Below are 14,813 nucleotides of genomic sequence, written 5' to 3'. Positions count from 1 at the left end.
CGCCATTACCCTATTTCCTCCCAATCCGCAAAAATAAATAAAACAAAACATAAAACGAAAGATTCTGCGGCAGCAGCAGCAACGCTATCTAATTTACGAATGTATTCTGTGCATTTACACTGTGAGTCCCGGCACACACCACGATAAATATATTCGGTATTCGTGCAGTTATTCATGATATTCTTGAATAAAACAACGGTATATGGATCAGTCCGCGTGGATTATAACCTTACATACTATTGTTCACGAGTATGGTTCAACAAATGAAGATATGTATAACAAGTGCTCATCTTCCGTTACCATGTCGGAAGTATGTACATCTGTAATGCCGATATCTCGTACCAATGGACACGAGATACGTACGAGAAACCTTGTCCTAAAAAAAAAGAAAAAAAATACCGTGAGTTTGTAAGGGCGGTAACCCAATTGTTATATGTATTTATTATTACCTCGTGTATTCTGTACCTCGCGCTAATATACCGGGAAGAGTATCTTCTACCAACGCGTAACTCGAATATCAATTCTATTCAGAAATTAGTATCTCGAATTTGGAGATATTATATACTACAAGGCGATACATGATTATGTATATGTAACGCAAGTAGTATGCTTTATACTAATTCAGGGACATTCCATAAAATATCTATAAAAAAATTAATAAATAAAGCAGTAATACATTGAATACGTTTTATTAGAATACGTTTGACCATAATACAAAACAGGAAACAATATTCGGCACATTGCTTTATCTAGCTATTAAGGTCTTGGGTAGATTACTCGGAGAATACAATGTTGGTGATGCTTGAGATCGCGATTGTTCCAGTTTATATTTGCAAGATGTTAATACAATTAATAGCCGTATTGCTATGCAGTTGTGTCCCTGACTGGAAAGCTCTAAGCTTTACGTGCGTCGCAAACCAAATCGTGGCGATCTGTTTTAGCTCTATCAGCACGTACTTATGCTATTGGAGTATCCGGGAAGATAATGCCTCGCGGTAAAGGATACGAAACTGATATAAAATTGTACCTACGTAGTTACGATAGAGTCTACGAATAAATAAAATAAATACGGATAAGTAAAATAAATACTGTTTAAAAATTACAATAGTATTGTTTTACGTTTTATTATTTAACATTGTGTAAAGGAATAAGGGTAAATTAATATAGAGTAAATTAAGAGTAAATTAATATTATAAATAGAGAATTAATGCTTTATGATAAAAATTTTCAATATAATTTTCCATAGTTAATTTCAAATTCGGCAAAGATATATTAGCGAAATTGAGATCTAAACTCCTTTATCATATTATATTATACATATATCTAATACGTATAGAATTTTGGAACATACGTGTGCATACGCGTATTTGCCGGAATTTTCATTAAGCTGTCGAAATGATCGTAGAATTCAAGTTTACTGTAACTAGCATCCTGTTCACGTATTTCGCTTTGTAGTGTTCTTAAGAGAAAGACGGATCGTGAGGGCTTAGAAACTAATAGTAAGTCTTCATTCTCTTTACGAGGGACGCAATTACGGCGTCTTTCGAACCTTACAAAAGGTGAACAGCGAAAGATGATGAAAGAGAGCATTACGTCACAAAACAACATTATCAGGATGCGTAAATTCCACAACGTGTCTAACATGAGTTTGTGGCTTTTTTTCGTAGCATTTTTATCAAAAAGACACTACAATGAGTTTTCCTTGCGCTGTAACAGACCGCGTTCTAGATCGAAAAAGGTAATAAAAAGTACACTGAAAATATTCCTGCATATTTTATGTGTGTCTTATTGTTAGTAGTAGTAGTAGTAATAGTTTGAGAAAGCTTTTTGAATAAATGTTTTGCCGGCTTATCCTTTGCAAAAGTTCCATTTCAGTTTTCTTTGTATCTCAACTTGTTTATCTAACACTCAACTATACATCTTACATACATTAAATCAAGAATATCAAGAACATAGAGAACATATCTTTGATTTTGCTCTATTACTAATACAATTCTGAATATATATGGAAAATAGAACATGTGTATATAACAAATGTAACCTAATTTTCTAGTATATATCAACTTAATAATGAAAAAATCTTGTCTTCTTTAATTACATAAATAACTCGATACTCGTAATTATTATATAGCGAAGGGGCTGGGAACAACAAGAAGGAAAAGCACAAGGGGCCGCCCTTGTGTTATATTCTGCCACCGGGCGGTTGTCGTGGCCGACGACAATTTACCACGGCACAACCATTTCGGCGCGAGTTATCCCCTGAGAAACGGAGACTCTTTTATTCGATGCCCTTGCCTATCCATCGAGATTCCCCCTCGGACGTGGATTTAATTTAACGAGACGCTGAAATTCAAGCCACGCTTGACAAACGAAGCGCCAAACCTCTTCTCTTGAGCACGTAAATTCGTAGTGTACCACAGTTCGGCCACCATTGTCTATTTAATATTATCTTAATTTTCTCTTTAGAAACGTGCATATAAAGAAAGAGAGAGAGAGAGATTGAGAAAATAAAGTATACTCCATATTTCGAAGGAACTTTACTAGTAATATGTTACGTCCAAAAATCGAATAATGAATTGAAATATATATTCTCAGAATGTCGCAATAAATAAACGTTAAATAAAATGTTAAAATTATAAACATATGTATTTCAAGCGGTAAAAAATAAAAAGAACTATATGAAATATTACATGGATAAAAATTAATTCTGAAAATTATTAATTAAATTATTTAATTTTATTAATTTAATTAATAATTTTTAATGTATACGTCTATGCTTTATTATTATCTCGCTATTGTTTTCTTATAGCAGTAAAGAGCACTTAAATACCTCTAAAATATTATATAATATATTATGTTATGTATGTTACCTTTTATTTAAAAAAAGAAGAAAGAAAAGGGAAAAAGAGAACAAGTGTAAGTATAATTACTCTTCACAAGTGCCTATTTCTTCTGTTTTCCGTTTAGATGCATCTAACGAAAAAGAGAAAAAAACAGATACTTATGTGAAAGGTAATTATACTTATGTTTTGCTTATATTTTTATAGTACCATGACCATTTAACGATCGTAAATGATCATGTTGGCTACCATTAGCCATTATCATGATTTCCCTAGACAAGATACTCTTGGTAGGTTGCCATTACGTTTCGAGAAGTGGCAAATGATTAAAAACCAACGATTTTTAGTTGGATTTTATTCGGTTGGGATTTATGGCTCATTAGAGCAGCGCACATCTGCGCTACGATCGCTACAATTATTATTTTTATTACAGAAAAAAAATATACACGGCTCTATCTAAAAAATTGATAACTATAATATACATAAATAAAATTATTGTAATTTTCTAGTAAAAGCAAGAGAGTAACACAGGATATTAAGGTGAAAAATAATATATTATATATAAGATAATAAAAGCAGAAAATGTATATTCTAAAAGGTATGCAATGAGATGTAAATAGAATGGTAAAGTGAGCAACCGATAAAAATTATATTTGAAATTATATACACAGGGATAAGTAAATAACATAATATTATAAAACAAAAAGCATTACATGAAGCATCTTTATCTTTTATTATCCCAACTTGTATGTACAGACATTTTTCAATGGCATTATAACATACTGACGTTAATGCCACTCGTTTATCACGCGATCATCAAGGTTGCAATAAATAATGTATAATTACGTTAGTATTTTAACAGCATTAATAAAGCGCTACAAGCGCCACGAAGTTTCATTAAACGTCGCTAATTAATTATGCGAAGAAATTGTTAGCCAACCATTATTTACATTTAAAAACGGTCCAATCACAACGGTTTATTTCTTTTTGAGACTTGGCCATTTTAATTGTTGGCGTCGCGCGTCGTTATTGTAGCGTCGGCCATTCTTGTAATTTGGGCGGGTTAAAGAGTCACAGATAATTAAGAGGCATCGAGGCTCTATTTTAATTTTAATACACGAAACGCCGCGTCTACCTTTCATTGTTACTAATTAAACTCCCGTGCAGTGTGAGAAAGTCACTTCATTGTGATTAAAAGCATGAAGAACACGGAATAAAAAACGGGGAACAAAACTGCGTGATGAAGAGACAAAATGGCGAGACAAAGGCAATGCAAAAACTAAAAACAGAAAAGAGGAAAGGAAATAATGTAAATTACGATTCTGTGATTCTCGTATCGCGAAGATTAACCCTTACGCATGCGTGTTTCTTCCCTCCTGTGTGCGGACTGATCCCTTTTTTAAAGTTAATCCTTTTTGTCATTGTTTCACTCTTGAGATTCGCAACGTTAGCGAACTTATCGTATTTGCTATTGAGAATCATGTGCGCTCGCAACTTTCTTCCTTTCTCTTTTCCTACCTCCTTTCACGCTCGTTCCCATTCTCTGCGGTTCAATTAGACCGATAAACAGAAAAGTATATATTTACGAACGTAACGTGCAGGACTCGAGAAGGCTGCGCTACCATGGTACTGCCTTAATCACGTTCGCGGAGCACGTATCGTATATTTACCCCAATGGTAAATACGCCATTCGCCTTAGCGCATAACGTGTACAGATGCACGGGGTGTACAGGGCGTGCCCATTAATCGCGATCAGCACGAATGGAATTGGGTCGGCCAAAGTTTCACATTATCCCCAAGATTTTCGTCCAAGGTCCGTCTTACAATGGCACCCCACGATATCCGTCTCATTCGATCTTTTCATACTTCCGAATGTAAAGGCACGATTCATTTGTATATATAAAAACCGGCTTAATAACTTGATCCGTGTAGTAACAAGTGATGGTTGCTGAAGAAATTTGCTGTGAGAATACTTTCTTGAGACATATTATTTATCATCATAAGCCATTTATCGTGTCTTTTTACGTAATAACATATTTATATATAAATGATTATATATAAATGATTAAGCTATACATATTTTCGCAGAGATCTGCTGTTTTATATATCTATTGAATGAAATAGACGTATTTATTTATGAATTCTCAGAAAGAGACTTAAAGAAAAGCGATTGATCGATTTGCAAGATTATTTTTGTTATTTGCTAATGAATTGTTAAATTTGATTGTGATACGTGATTGTTTGACGCACAATTCTTTATGACAGAAAATAATAAAAATAATTACTGACATTGCTTTATATTATTAACATAAATTATAACGTCGTTTATTTATGAGAATCGAAGTGACTCACGTAATTACATTATGTAAATTTAACTCTAACAATTTCAAATTAATCTTGAATCAAAGTTACATCATTCATCAATCCCGCATAGCTAATACTACAAAACCCCCGCCGGCAAAGTATCTACATGTCCCGCGCAACTCATGCCGTCAGAGCATGAGCAAAGAAGAAACTTTATTAGATTCTTTTTACATCGCCGCCCGCATCGCGTACGCTTGCAAAAAACCTTCGATCGCGCGCAAACAACGAAGCGGTTATTCAAAGCAATCAAGATGAAAAATTCACTTTGTAAATGAAAAGAGAGAGAAAGAGAGAAGGTTATACCCTGTACGCACACGAACGTACACACACAGACTGACAGATACAAGCGCGGACGAGCGCGAAAGATGCAAACGAGAAAGAAGTAAATGGAGACTCATAAAAGTGCTGAGTAACTCGGGACCAATATAAAGCACGCCAAAGTGAAATCGAGCTTGGCACGTGAAGATCGAGCGCTTCGCGCCCCGAGTTTACAGCCCGTCAGTGCTAGACCTTGACGAATGGCTGCGGAATTTGCTCGAATCGAATGGCTCCTGTTCTATTTGGCCCGCGGCCTTGGGAATCAGACAGTCCGAGAGAGAGAACCACCTGAATTCTTTCATCCTTATAATTCTTCGACGGAAGTTAAATGCCAGCTTCCTCGTCCTTTCCTCTGTTCGTGCCGTGAAAAAGCCCGTTCCTTATTTACCCCGTCATTCTTTGAAACAGATACGTATACGATTTTGCCGGTTTTGCGCGAGGATAATCGTAGATCTCCGACGAACCACGGGTGTGTTCGTTGTACAGCGTGAAAATGTGAGTTTACATTAAAGCCAGCGAGATTTTACACCCACAATTTATAATATATACGTGCCCTTTGATCAGGAGAGGTAACCAGCAGCTAGCGGTGTAACTCAATTTTCGACGAGAACCAGTTAATGCACCCTCGATTACTCAAGCGACCTGAATTTATCGGAAAACGGCACCCTGGTGTAAGGAGCCCCTTCTTGCTCCAGCGGACACGCGAGGTGGATCCGTGATAGTAACCCCGGACCACATGTAACTGTAACCACGGCGATAACACTGTAATCAACGTTTCTGTCCCAGGATCCGCCTGATGCACGTGTAAATTTCAGATACGTGTGTTCTGACGTGTGTAAACTTTAGATTCGTGTTCGCATTAACATTAAAGTGATTATTTTGATTGCTAGTATATATTTAAACGTCTATTTTAACAGAATATCTTGGATAGGCTTTATGTATAAAGGGACTGATATATGCGTATGTTTAGGACTTAGGACTACTATTATAGGACTATTATTAATTCTATTATTTTCTCTTTGCATAGAAGATATTATTCTTTAACAGTTTCAATGCAATTACATATTGATTTTACAAACTCGAATCGCGAATTTTTTCGAAGCCGTATGAACAAGTTATTTGAAATTTTATTATAATTTGTTAATTTTATAAGAAATAATGAACGAACTCAGCAAATGATAAAGCTGTTTGTAACTTTATTGAGGAGAATTCAGCGACTTGGCTAAAAACACGACTTTTCATTGCGAGGCTCGCATTCCGATCTTAGCTTTTGCAGAACGTGCTTTTAGGATTAATTACCCTCCTTAACTCGTATTTTGTTTGATATCTTTTTCTTTAATCCTCAGTTCGTTACGTAGCGTAAAAAAAAGCTTTCAACAGAAACGAGAATAAACTTCATTTATTTCGGCATCTTTTAATTAACCATTTTAGATATTTATGTAGAATAGAACGTTTTTTATTTTACTCAGAAATTCATCTTATAACGAAATAAAGAAATTAAATAATAAAGAGTAAATAATTGACAGAAACATAATCTATCGTAATTTTTAATTCTCCGGTTGAACAAAATTAGGTACTATATAACTGCAGATTCTTTAGAATATTAGTTTTATTAAGAGATAATGCGCTTGAACAAGAATCCAATTCTAAAAATATCAATTTTTTTTCATTACTTGGTAAAAAGATGTTTGATTTAGAAGATGCATAATGAACAAATTTTGCGTAAGTAAGTCACTCTTAAATGCACTAAGAAAATATTTACGAACGACATCGTTATGGACCTAATTTATTCAGCCACGACTACGTGGAATCTAAATAATTCATATCTCGCATAAAATATGCCGTTGCATTGCGAGCTTTTAACGAAAACCCTTCGAAGAAGCAACCAACTCTTGAAAAATTGGCTAATTTGCCCTCGATTGCACAGGAGAATATAAGATTAAGAGGATATAAAAATTATATTAGGAGCTTACAAACAAATTTATTGCATTTTTTTAACAATTTTTACACTGTTGTATAATATAGATATAGTTCTAAAATTTTCACAATGCAAAACGTTCTGTATCAAAAGAATTATATTTATGTGCGCTAGGTTTAAATTTATATTAAAGAGATATAAAATATCAGTCAGAGAGAGGGGGAGAGAGAGAGAGAGAGAGAGAGACAGAGAGAGAGAGAGAGGAGGAGAGAGAGGATTCTTCTTTTTGCATATTTTGAATACTATTTAAATCATGAATATTTTGATTTAAATCATGGATACTGTTAAAAATGCTCATTCCAGCTCGCATCTCGCATATAAAGAGCAAATATACGCACTAAATTCATAAATCGGCTCAATTGAATGCAATCAATAGCAAACTTGTATCAAACCGTTTTTTAACAGGCATATCGATAGCGCACACACACACACACACACACACACACACACACACACACACACACACACACACACACACACACACACACACACACACACACACACACACACACACACACACACACACACACACACACACACACACACACACACACACACACACACACAAACACACACCAGCTGTACATGTATAATGTATTAAAAAATAAACATTGCTCTTCATTCTTCTTGCAGTGTTAATAAATACTAATTCGATCGTAAATTTTTCTTTAAATTAGTAATATAAAAGCGGTTTCTTTCATCTCTAAGAATACGTGAGTTAATATTAACGTCGAAAAAGTATTTTAATTTGATATAGTGCGGTCGGTAAAAAGAGAAAGATTATTTCTCGTACTTCGTCTTCAACGTTTCGATTAAATAATTTTTAGTTCTTTTCAGAGAGTATGTTTTTGCTCGGGTCGTTTTTCCTTGGACCTTCCCAGATTGTTATTCGCGAATTCCACACAAAAGATAATTGAAATTGTTCGCGTGGGATATAGAGGATAGCCAGAACATTACAGTCGGGCATACCCTTCGACTTCGGCAAATATTCCGCTCGTTGGTCGCTCTGGTGTACTCAAAGCTCGTGTCGGAGAAATAGACGGGGAGGAGCATCGTTTCCAGCTACAGTGGATTTATACAAGAATTTGAGGAAACGTATGTGCATCTAATATTGTTCAAGCGCGGAAATGTCTCCGCTAAGAGACCGTGATCTCATCGACGCAAGAATAGTTAATTACAAATGAAAAACGGAAAAAACGACATTTATTCCGTAATTCGACCTTTACTTTTATATTTCAGAAAAATAAAATGTTAAAACGTGAAGAATAAATGTTTTTTGAGGAAAACTACGGGGAATTACGATTGTAATAATACACATAATTAAATGCACCAGTGAATAACTGATGGTTAAAAATATATTGGATAATTCAACGAGTTTAATTGTTAAATTACTTCGATGAATATTAAAATTTTGAAATACATAAAGTACACTAAACTAAGTTATGAATATTATCGAATGAATCGTGTACTATGTAAAAATATGAACAATGTTATGAGAGTATTATTGATGAATGGTCACTAATTTTAATTAATAATTTCTCTATAGCTAAACATAATAATATGATAATAAGAATAATTAAAAATAAATGTATTAGCAGGAAATATTGCGATATCTTTGTTGAAACAGGAGTAGGAGAAATTTCACATTTGACGTTAGCTCTACTTTAAGTGATCTATAATTTGTGACTACTTATATATTTTTATAAAAATTCTATTTACAATTTTATGATATTCTATTTGCAATTTCTGATATGTGTTCTATGTACCAGTATATTTTTTGATCCTTTAAATGTTTTCTGCATTATACAGCACATAAAATTATAAATAGGATTCGATTGCAAATTAGATTTTCTAAAGCGAGATTTAGCAAATCAAATTGAATATCAGAATTTCAAAGCACCTCGGGGGGTACAAAATTGGTAACGGAGCTTTAATCTTTCATTTAAAGGACATCTAACCATTAAACTTTCCGAATCTATATCTTTGATCTTCATTCAGTCTTAATCCCCTTAGGCGGAGATCCTGTTACACTTATCATCCGCGGTACAAAACGAGGAGAATGTATATGAAGCCGAGTTTAGATTTTCGTATTTAGGAGATATTTATACATCTCTTGGGAAATTTGCATATGCGATTGACATGGAATTTTAAATATTCAGTCTTCGTATAAATATTAATAGTCTTGGTAAATAATATTTCTAATAAATATTACTATATATATATTTATTTTTATAAAAAAAAATGACATACAGCTTTATACATATTATTACTATATCATAAGTCGAGCACTAACATTATTTTCAATTTTTTTACGAAATCTAAGAAATTATTGTATTAGGTTTTCAAAACATTTAATTTTTAGTAATACATAATTAAAAACAATCTCTTTGAAATAACATATAAATATATTAATTAATTGTCTCTTTGATTAAATTCAATTATGGTTCCTCATTATGGATTAAACTCATTATGGTTCTTATATAGATACGATTTGTAATGCTTCTTTCATTTTCAAGCTCTAAAGGCGAATAGAAGCGCTCGAATTTGCGATGAATTTTACAGCGACCTAATTAATAATTCAATAATAGACGCGTACCTTTTAATACCAAATCATTTTTTTTCCCTACCGATATGAAGGAACGCGGAAAAAAAGTGTAATTAAAACGGTGCCCCGATCCCCGATGCCGTGAACGCTGCAATTAATTTTGCGGAGATATGGCATGGTATTGATTAAGGCAGTGGCGGGATTAAAAGTAAGTCGATACGTGACAGCTGTTCAATTCATAAAATGCCAATTGAAACGATCCAGATGGTATTGGCATTTTTTTTTAGATATGCACCCCCGAAAACCTTCCACATCAGGAGACCCTCGGCAATTCGTAAACAACGCGTCCCAGGGATATCGTAACTTCTCGCGAGTGTAGGTTCGACAGCTGCATTTACATGGCAAGGGAAATCTATGCCTAATCAGTATGCGAAAGCTATTGAGAGCGGCCCGCATACTCGTACCGGCGCGCGCTCTTTTATGCCGCGTTGTTCTCTTCTCAAGCTGATACAGCCTTTTCGTAACGATATCGCGTGTTGCGAGATCTTTCATAAACGAGTTCTTGTCCCCGCTAAAAAGGAAAGATAAGGTATCGCGCAGGCGTTGAAAATTAAATCGGCGTAAAATTGATATATCGGGTGATCGCTTCGTCTCTTACTGTACGCTTAATTAAGCAATTATATCTAATGGATAAATAGCGTCACTTTAAATCGAGAGTCCTCGTAATTAATGCACGCAAAAAAAAAGTAATGTAATTTAGCGCGTTTAATTAAGATACTAGAAACTTTTCTCTCGATAAATAGCACAGCTGTAGTATTACGGATCTGGATTTGGAGGAGGTGTGGAGCACTCGTTAATGACCAAATCAAACTTTAATCAAAAGCTCGTGAATGTTTTTTTTTCCGTATCTCTTTAATTTTTATTTGAAATTCGTCATTAAAAGTTTTGGACCTAAAAAGCTCAGTCGCAAAGTACGCGAAATACATGCAGGCTGTCGCCTCCGATCTACTTTTTTTTTTTGCGACCTTCTGCAGCATCAGGAAGTTTTAGACAAAATTGCTTTTACTGTTTTAATTTATTTACGTTCAAAAATTGTTCTGTTTTACTATTATAGAAAAAATACAAAGGTGTACATGCGAAGGAATTTTTTTCGATTCCAGTTCCAATTTTCCAATTTCAAATATTTGGTGCAAAAAGCAAATATAGAGATATCAAGTCCGCTTACAAAGCTAAGCCAGACATACCGTCATTTCGATGGAATCTATATACTTTCGTTTGAAACAAAGAGAATAGAACAAAGAGTACAGTATTTTTTTTCCCCAATTAATTCGAAAATAAAACTCGACTCACAATCAGAATCGTCCAAACTCTTGTATCTCCGCGATTCGCATGTGTGTAAATCATTCTTTCCGCATCCGCGGAGTTCCAAGTAGGTTGTGCCGAGTGAATGAACTCGTCTAAGTGCATGTACGAAGTGGTGGCACCGTGAGACGCGTCGGGCGCGAAAGATGGAGGGTGAAAAGATGCAGTACACAGTACACTAAGCGGAAAAGAGAAAAAGAAATAGCTCCCGCTACGAATGGAAGGAGAGATTCTGACTTCGCTCATAATACCGGTTGGCCCATTAAAGCTCACCGAGAGAGACTCGCTAGTATTCTCCTTGCTCGAGAGCTCTCTTTCCTAGAGTCGACCAAATAGTTACATCGGGGTAGAAAATTTCTTCGCCACGACCGTGGATTTTCTCCAAGTGGAAGTTCGTCTGTCTTGAATAGACGCTAGAAAAATTTGTCGCTAATACTGTTTCATCGATGACAAAAGATTTGTCTTACAAGATGTACAAGACGTTTGGACGGATTAAAAGCAACAAATCTTTTGGAATTAAGAGAAAATAAATCTTTCGGATTTATTGTCAATAGCGTGTTAAGATATTCAAAAAATCTAGACATGAATTCAAATTCAGACTTGTTTTGGACTAATTTGAGTGAAACTTGCTTTCTGAAGGAAGAGCTAAATACGATCGTTTCTTTTTTTGACACGCACACTAACATCCGCAAGAAGTCGCATTAATCACGCTTCAGATGTGATTCGTATACTGATGCACTTACACATAATACATCGTCTTTGGCACGAAGTTTTATATTTTATGTCACCCGAGTTGCACTGGTTTCCACTCTTAGCACGTAGTAAAGCGCACCACCGCGCCGCCCGGAAACCCTATATGCGCATACATATACGTTATTTTCAACCCGCGTGATTTATCGTCGCCACAGCAGTAATGGAACTTGCGAAGCTTGTCCAACACACGTGGTAAAGAATTGCTTATATAAATATAAGTATCAGACAGCCGTTAAAAAATGCAAACGTAAATCAAAGAAACATATCAGGACGACCCGTTAACATCGTAACCAATCGTCGAAACTTGATTTCGAAGCGATTCAGTGCGCATAAAGAATTGAAAGGGGTCTGTTTAGGATCTACCGGAAGATTCCACGTAGTGCTTCAACGGTTATCGTTGTGCAGCGCGGGTGCGCCCTCCTTCCCTAATACACTATAGTATATATATATCGTCCGAAGGAAGATATCTAAATGATCCGAACACGGTATCTCCATTATCCACGATAGTCCACAGGCTCCCTGGGCAGCCGTTTCGCCGGTCTAGCGCGCAACTATCACCCATCCATTGGAAGAAATTGCCAGACGCCTCGGGAGATATAGCCGCGCGCGCGAAGGTGTAGATTACGATACATCCGGTACGTGTTGCGTTCGCATACGTATACTTCGCGCGTGCTCCTGCCAATGGCTTGCGGTATCGTTGTGCTAGTTGCATTTCCCGTTCTATCAGCCATGGCGAAAATTATGTAAATGCATTTCCTTCCCGCCGCGCAGAAGAGGCGACAGGACCGAAGTAACGAAACTTGTAGCGCCGTCTCGTCGCGCCGCGTTTCGTCGAGTCCCGTTTTTACATAAATTTTATATCATCGATCATCCTGTCGCTCAGTCAGTAAGACAGAATGACAAAGTGATGTGCACTTGATAGGAAGATATATATTGTTCGGTACGAGGCAGTATGAAACGCGGATAATATACCTAGCCGCAGAAATATATTATATACCAGTTTTGTAATATCCGGATTATTTACTGGCAATCATGATCAATAATATACGATAAAATTATTAATAATACGTGATTATTAATAATACGTGATGATGGCGTTAATTTACAATAATAATCATATGTAAAGATAAATTGAATTTTACACTATTGATATTATACGATATTATAGCAAATTTTATTTGCGACGTTTCATTGCCGCGAAAATCAATGAATGAAATTGATTCATCATCCAGTTTGCAATTCAAACATCAGTAAAACATCGGCCCATCGGGCTGAAAACGCGGATCGAAATTGCTTTATGAGCAAGCGCGAATGTATTGGAAATAATCACTTCTGATGTATAAATAGAACCTTTTAATCGCGGTCTTTATATTTTTCCAATTTATATGCGAGTGAAAAAAGGTAAAAAAAAACCGCTCGCCACGTGACACTAATAATTTTTTGGTCTAGAAGTGGAATATTGCATGCCGCGCATGATTTAATAAAATAATCGCATGCACCGATTAAGTTAATAATTTCTAGCGACCGTAATTGCGAGTGTCGAATGTGTTTGCAACATTCATGCGAGCTGTGTTAGAGCATAACATCGTGTAAATCATTAACGAATTAACGCTGCGAGTTTTAAATTTCGAATTCTTTGCGTCTGTCCCTTATCCCAGAAAGGGAAAAGTTGTTATTATTATTATATTTCTCCAAAAGTACGAACGTTTTCTCATAGACCTCTCTATTATTTCCGATCTAGATAAAACGCGTTCCAGCTACCTCTCGATGTTACAGATGCAATCTGTGCATTTTGATCATGGAAAAGTAAAGTGTATGCCGTTCTTCCTAGAAGATAGATTTAATTTTGGCTCTCTTCTTGGGATTCGACACAAGTGCATCTGATAGCGACGCTACCGGGAAATATACAACATTATATCGATACTCGGATGTCGAATGTTTCTTTGAATATCTCTCTACCCACGTGATTTATATTTGCAAACATATCAGCATTTTGAGTCACATGCAGCTGCGTGTTACTTCCGTATGCATTGACCGTCACGAGACACGAAAGAAAGATTAAATAGTGGGAGAAGGAAGCTGACGTTTCTATATCTTCGACGTGATAGTAGCCTCGAAATTGCAAATGCTATATATATATCAGATGCCGCGGTGAAATAACGTTGCAAGAAAATACGAAAACGGGATCATAACCATGTTAAGATGTTACATTAAAATTTAAAAATTTAAAAATTTAAAAACAACGCAAACGTGATACACCGAGACGTTAATTTAGCGACGACATCAGCAACGTATATATTATTAAGGCAAATTTAACAGAAGTTTTGTTGTCGAGCAAATCCGGAATATTAATTCGCAGTGACGAAAGATTAAGGACGCGCTCAGGGAGATTAGGGCCAATCAATAAGCGTAACGATCGCGACCTTCGCCATCGGCGTCGTTAAAGTTGTCGGGAGCGCTGAAGGGCTTCGCGCGTGTCCGATGCGCGTGCAATCCGTCAATCAGCCGAAAACGATCGTCGGTAGAATCGACAATGTTCGAATTTAGGTCATTGCAAAGCCCGCATGAGCTTGCAATGCGGGATTGAACTTGCATAAGCCGTCCCATAAGCTGAGAAAAATAAACAACGCCGAGCGGCTTTCGCGCGTCGCGT

General features: G+C 35.8%; 1 protein-coding gene and 1 long non-coding RNA gene across 3 annotated transcripts in view; one reads left to right on the top strand and one right to left on the bottom strand.

Moving 5' to 3' along the window:
* The window catches only part of LOC112457340 (neuronal acetylcholine receptor subunit alpha-7-like), a 192,709-nt gene that overhangs the window by 48,556 nt on the left and 129,340 nt on the right, over positions 1 to 14,813 (bottom strand). The window lies entirely within an intron of this gene.
* The window catches only part of LOC112457343, a 75,295-nt gene that overhangs the window by 20,459 nt on the left and 40,023 nt on the right, over positions 1 to 14,813 (top strand). The gene's annotated exons all lie outside the window — the stretch shown is intronic.

This window comes from Temnothorax curvispinosus, unplaced genomic scaffold (assembly GCF_003070985.1).
Source record: "Temnothorax curvispinosus isolate PA1 unplaced genomic scaffold, ASM307098v1 QBEX01007734.1, whole genome shotgun sequence".
Taxonomy (NCBI): domain Eukaryota; kingdom Metazoa; phylum Arthropoda; class Insecta; order Hymenoptera; family Formicidae; genus Temnothorax; species Temnothorax curvispinosus.
This window is presented reverse-complemented; position numbering and strand designations above follow the sequence as displayed.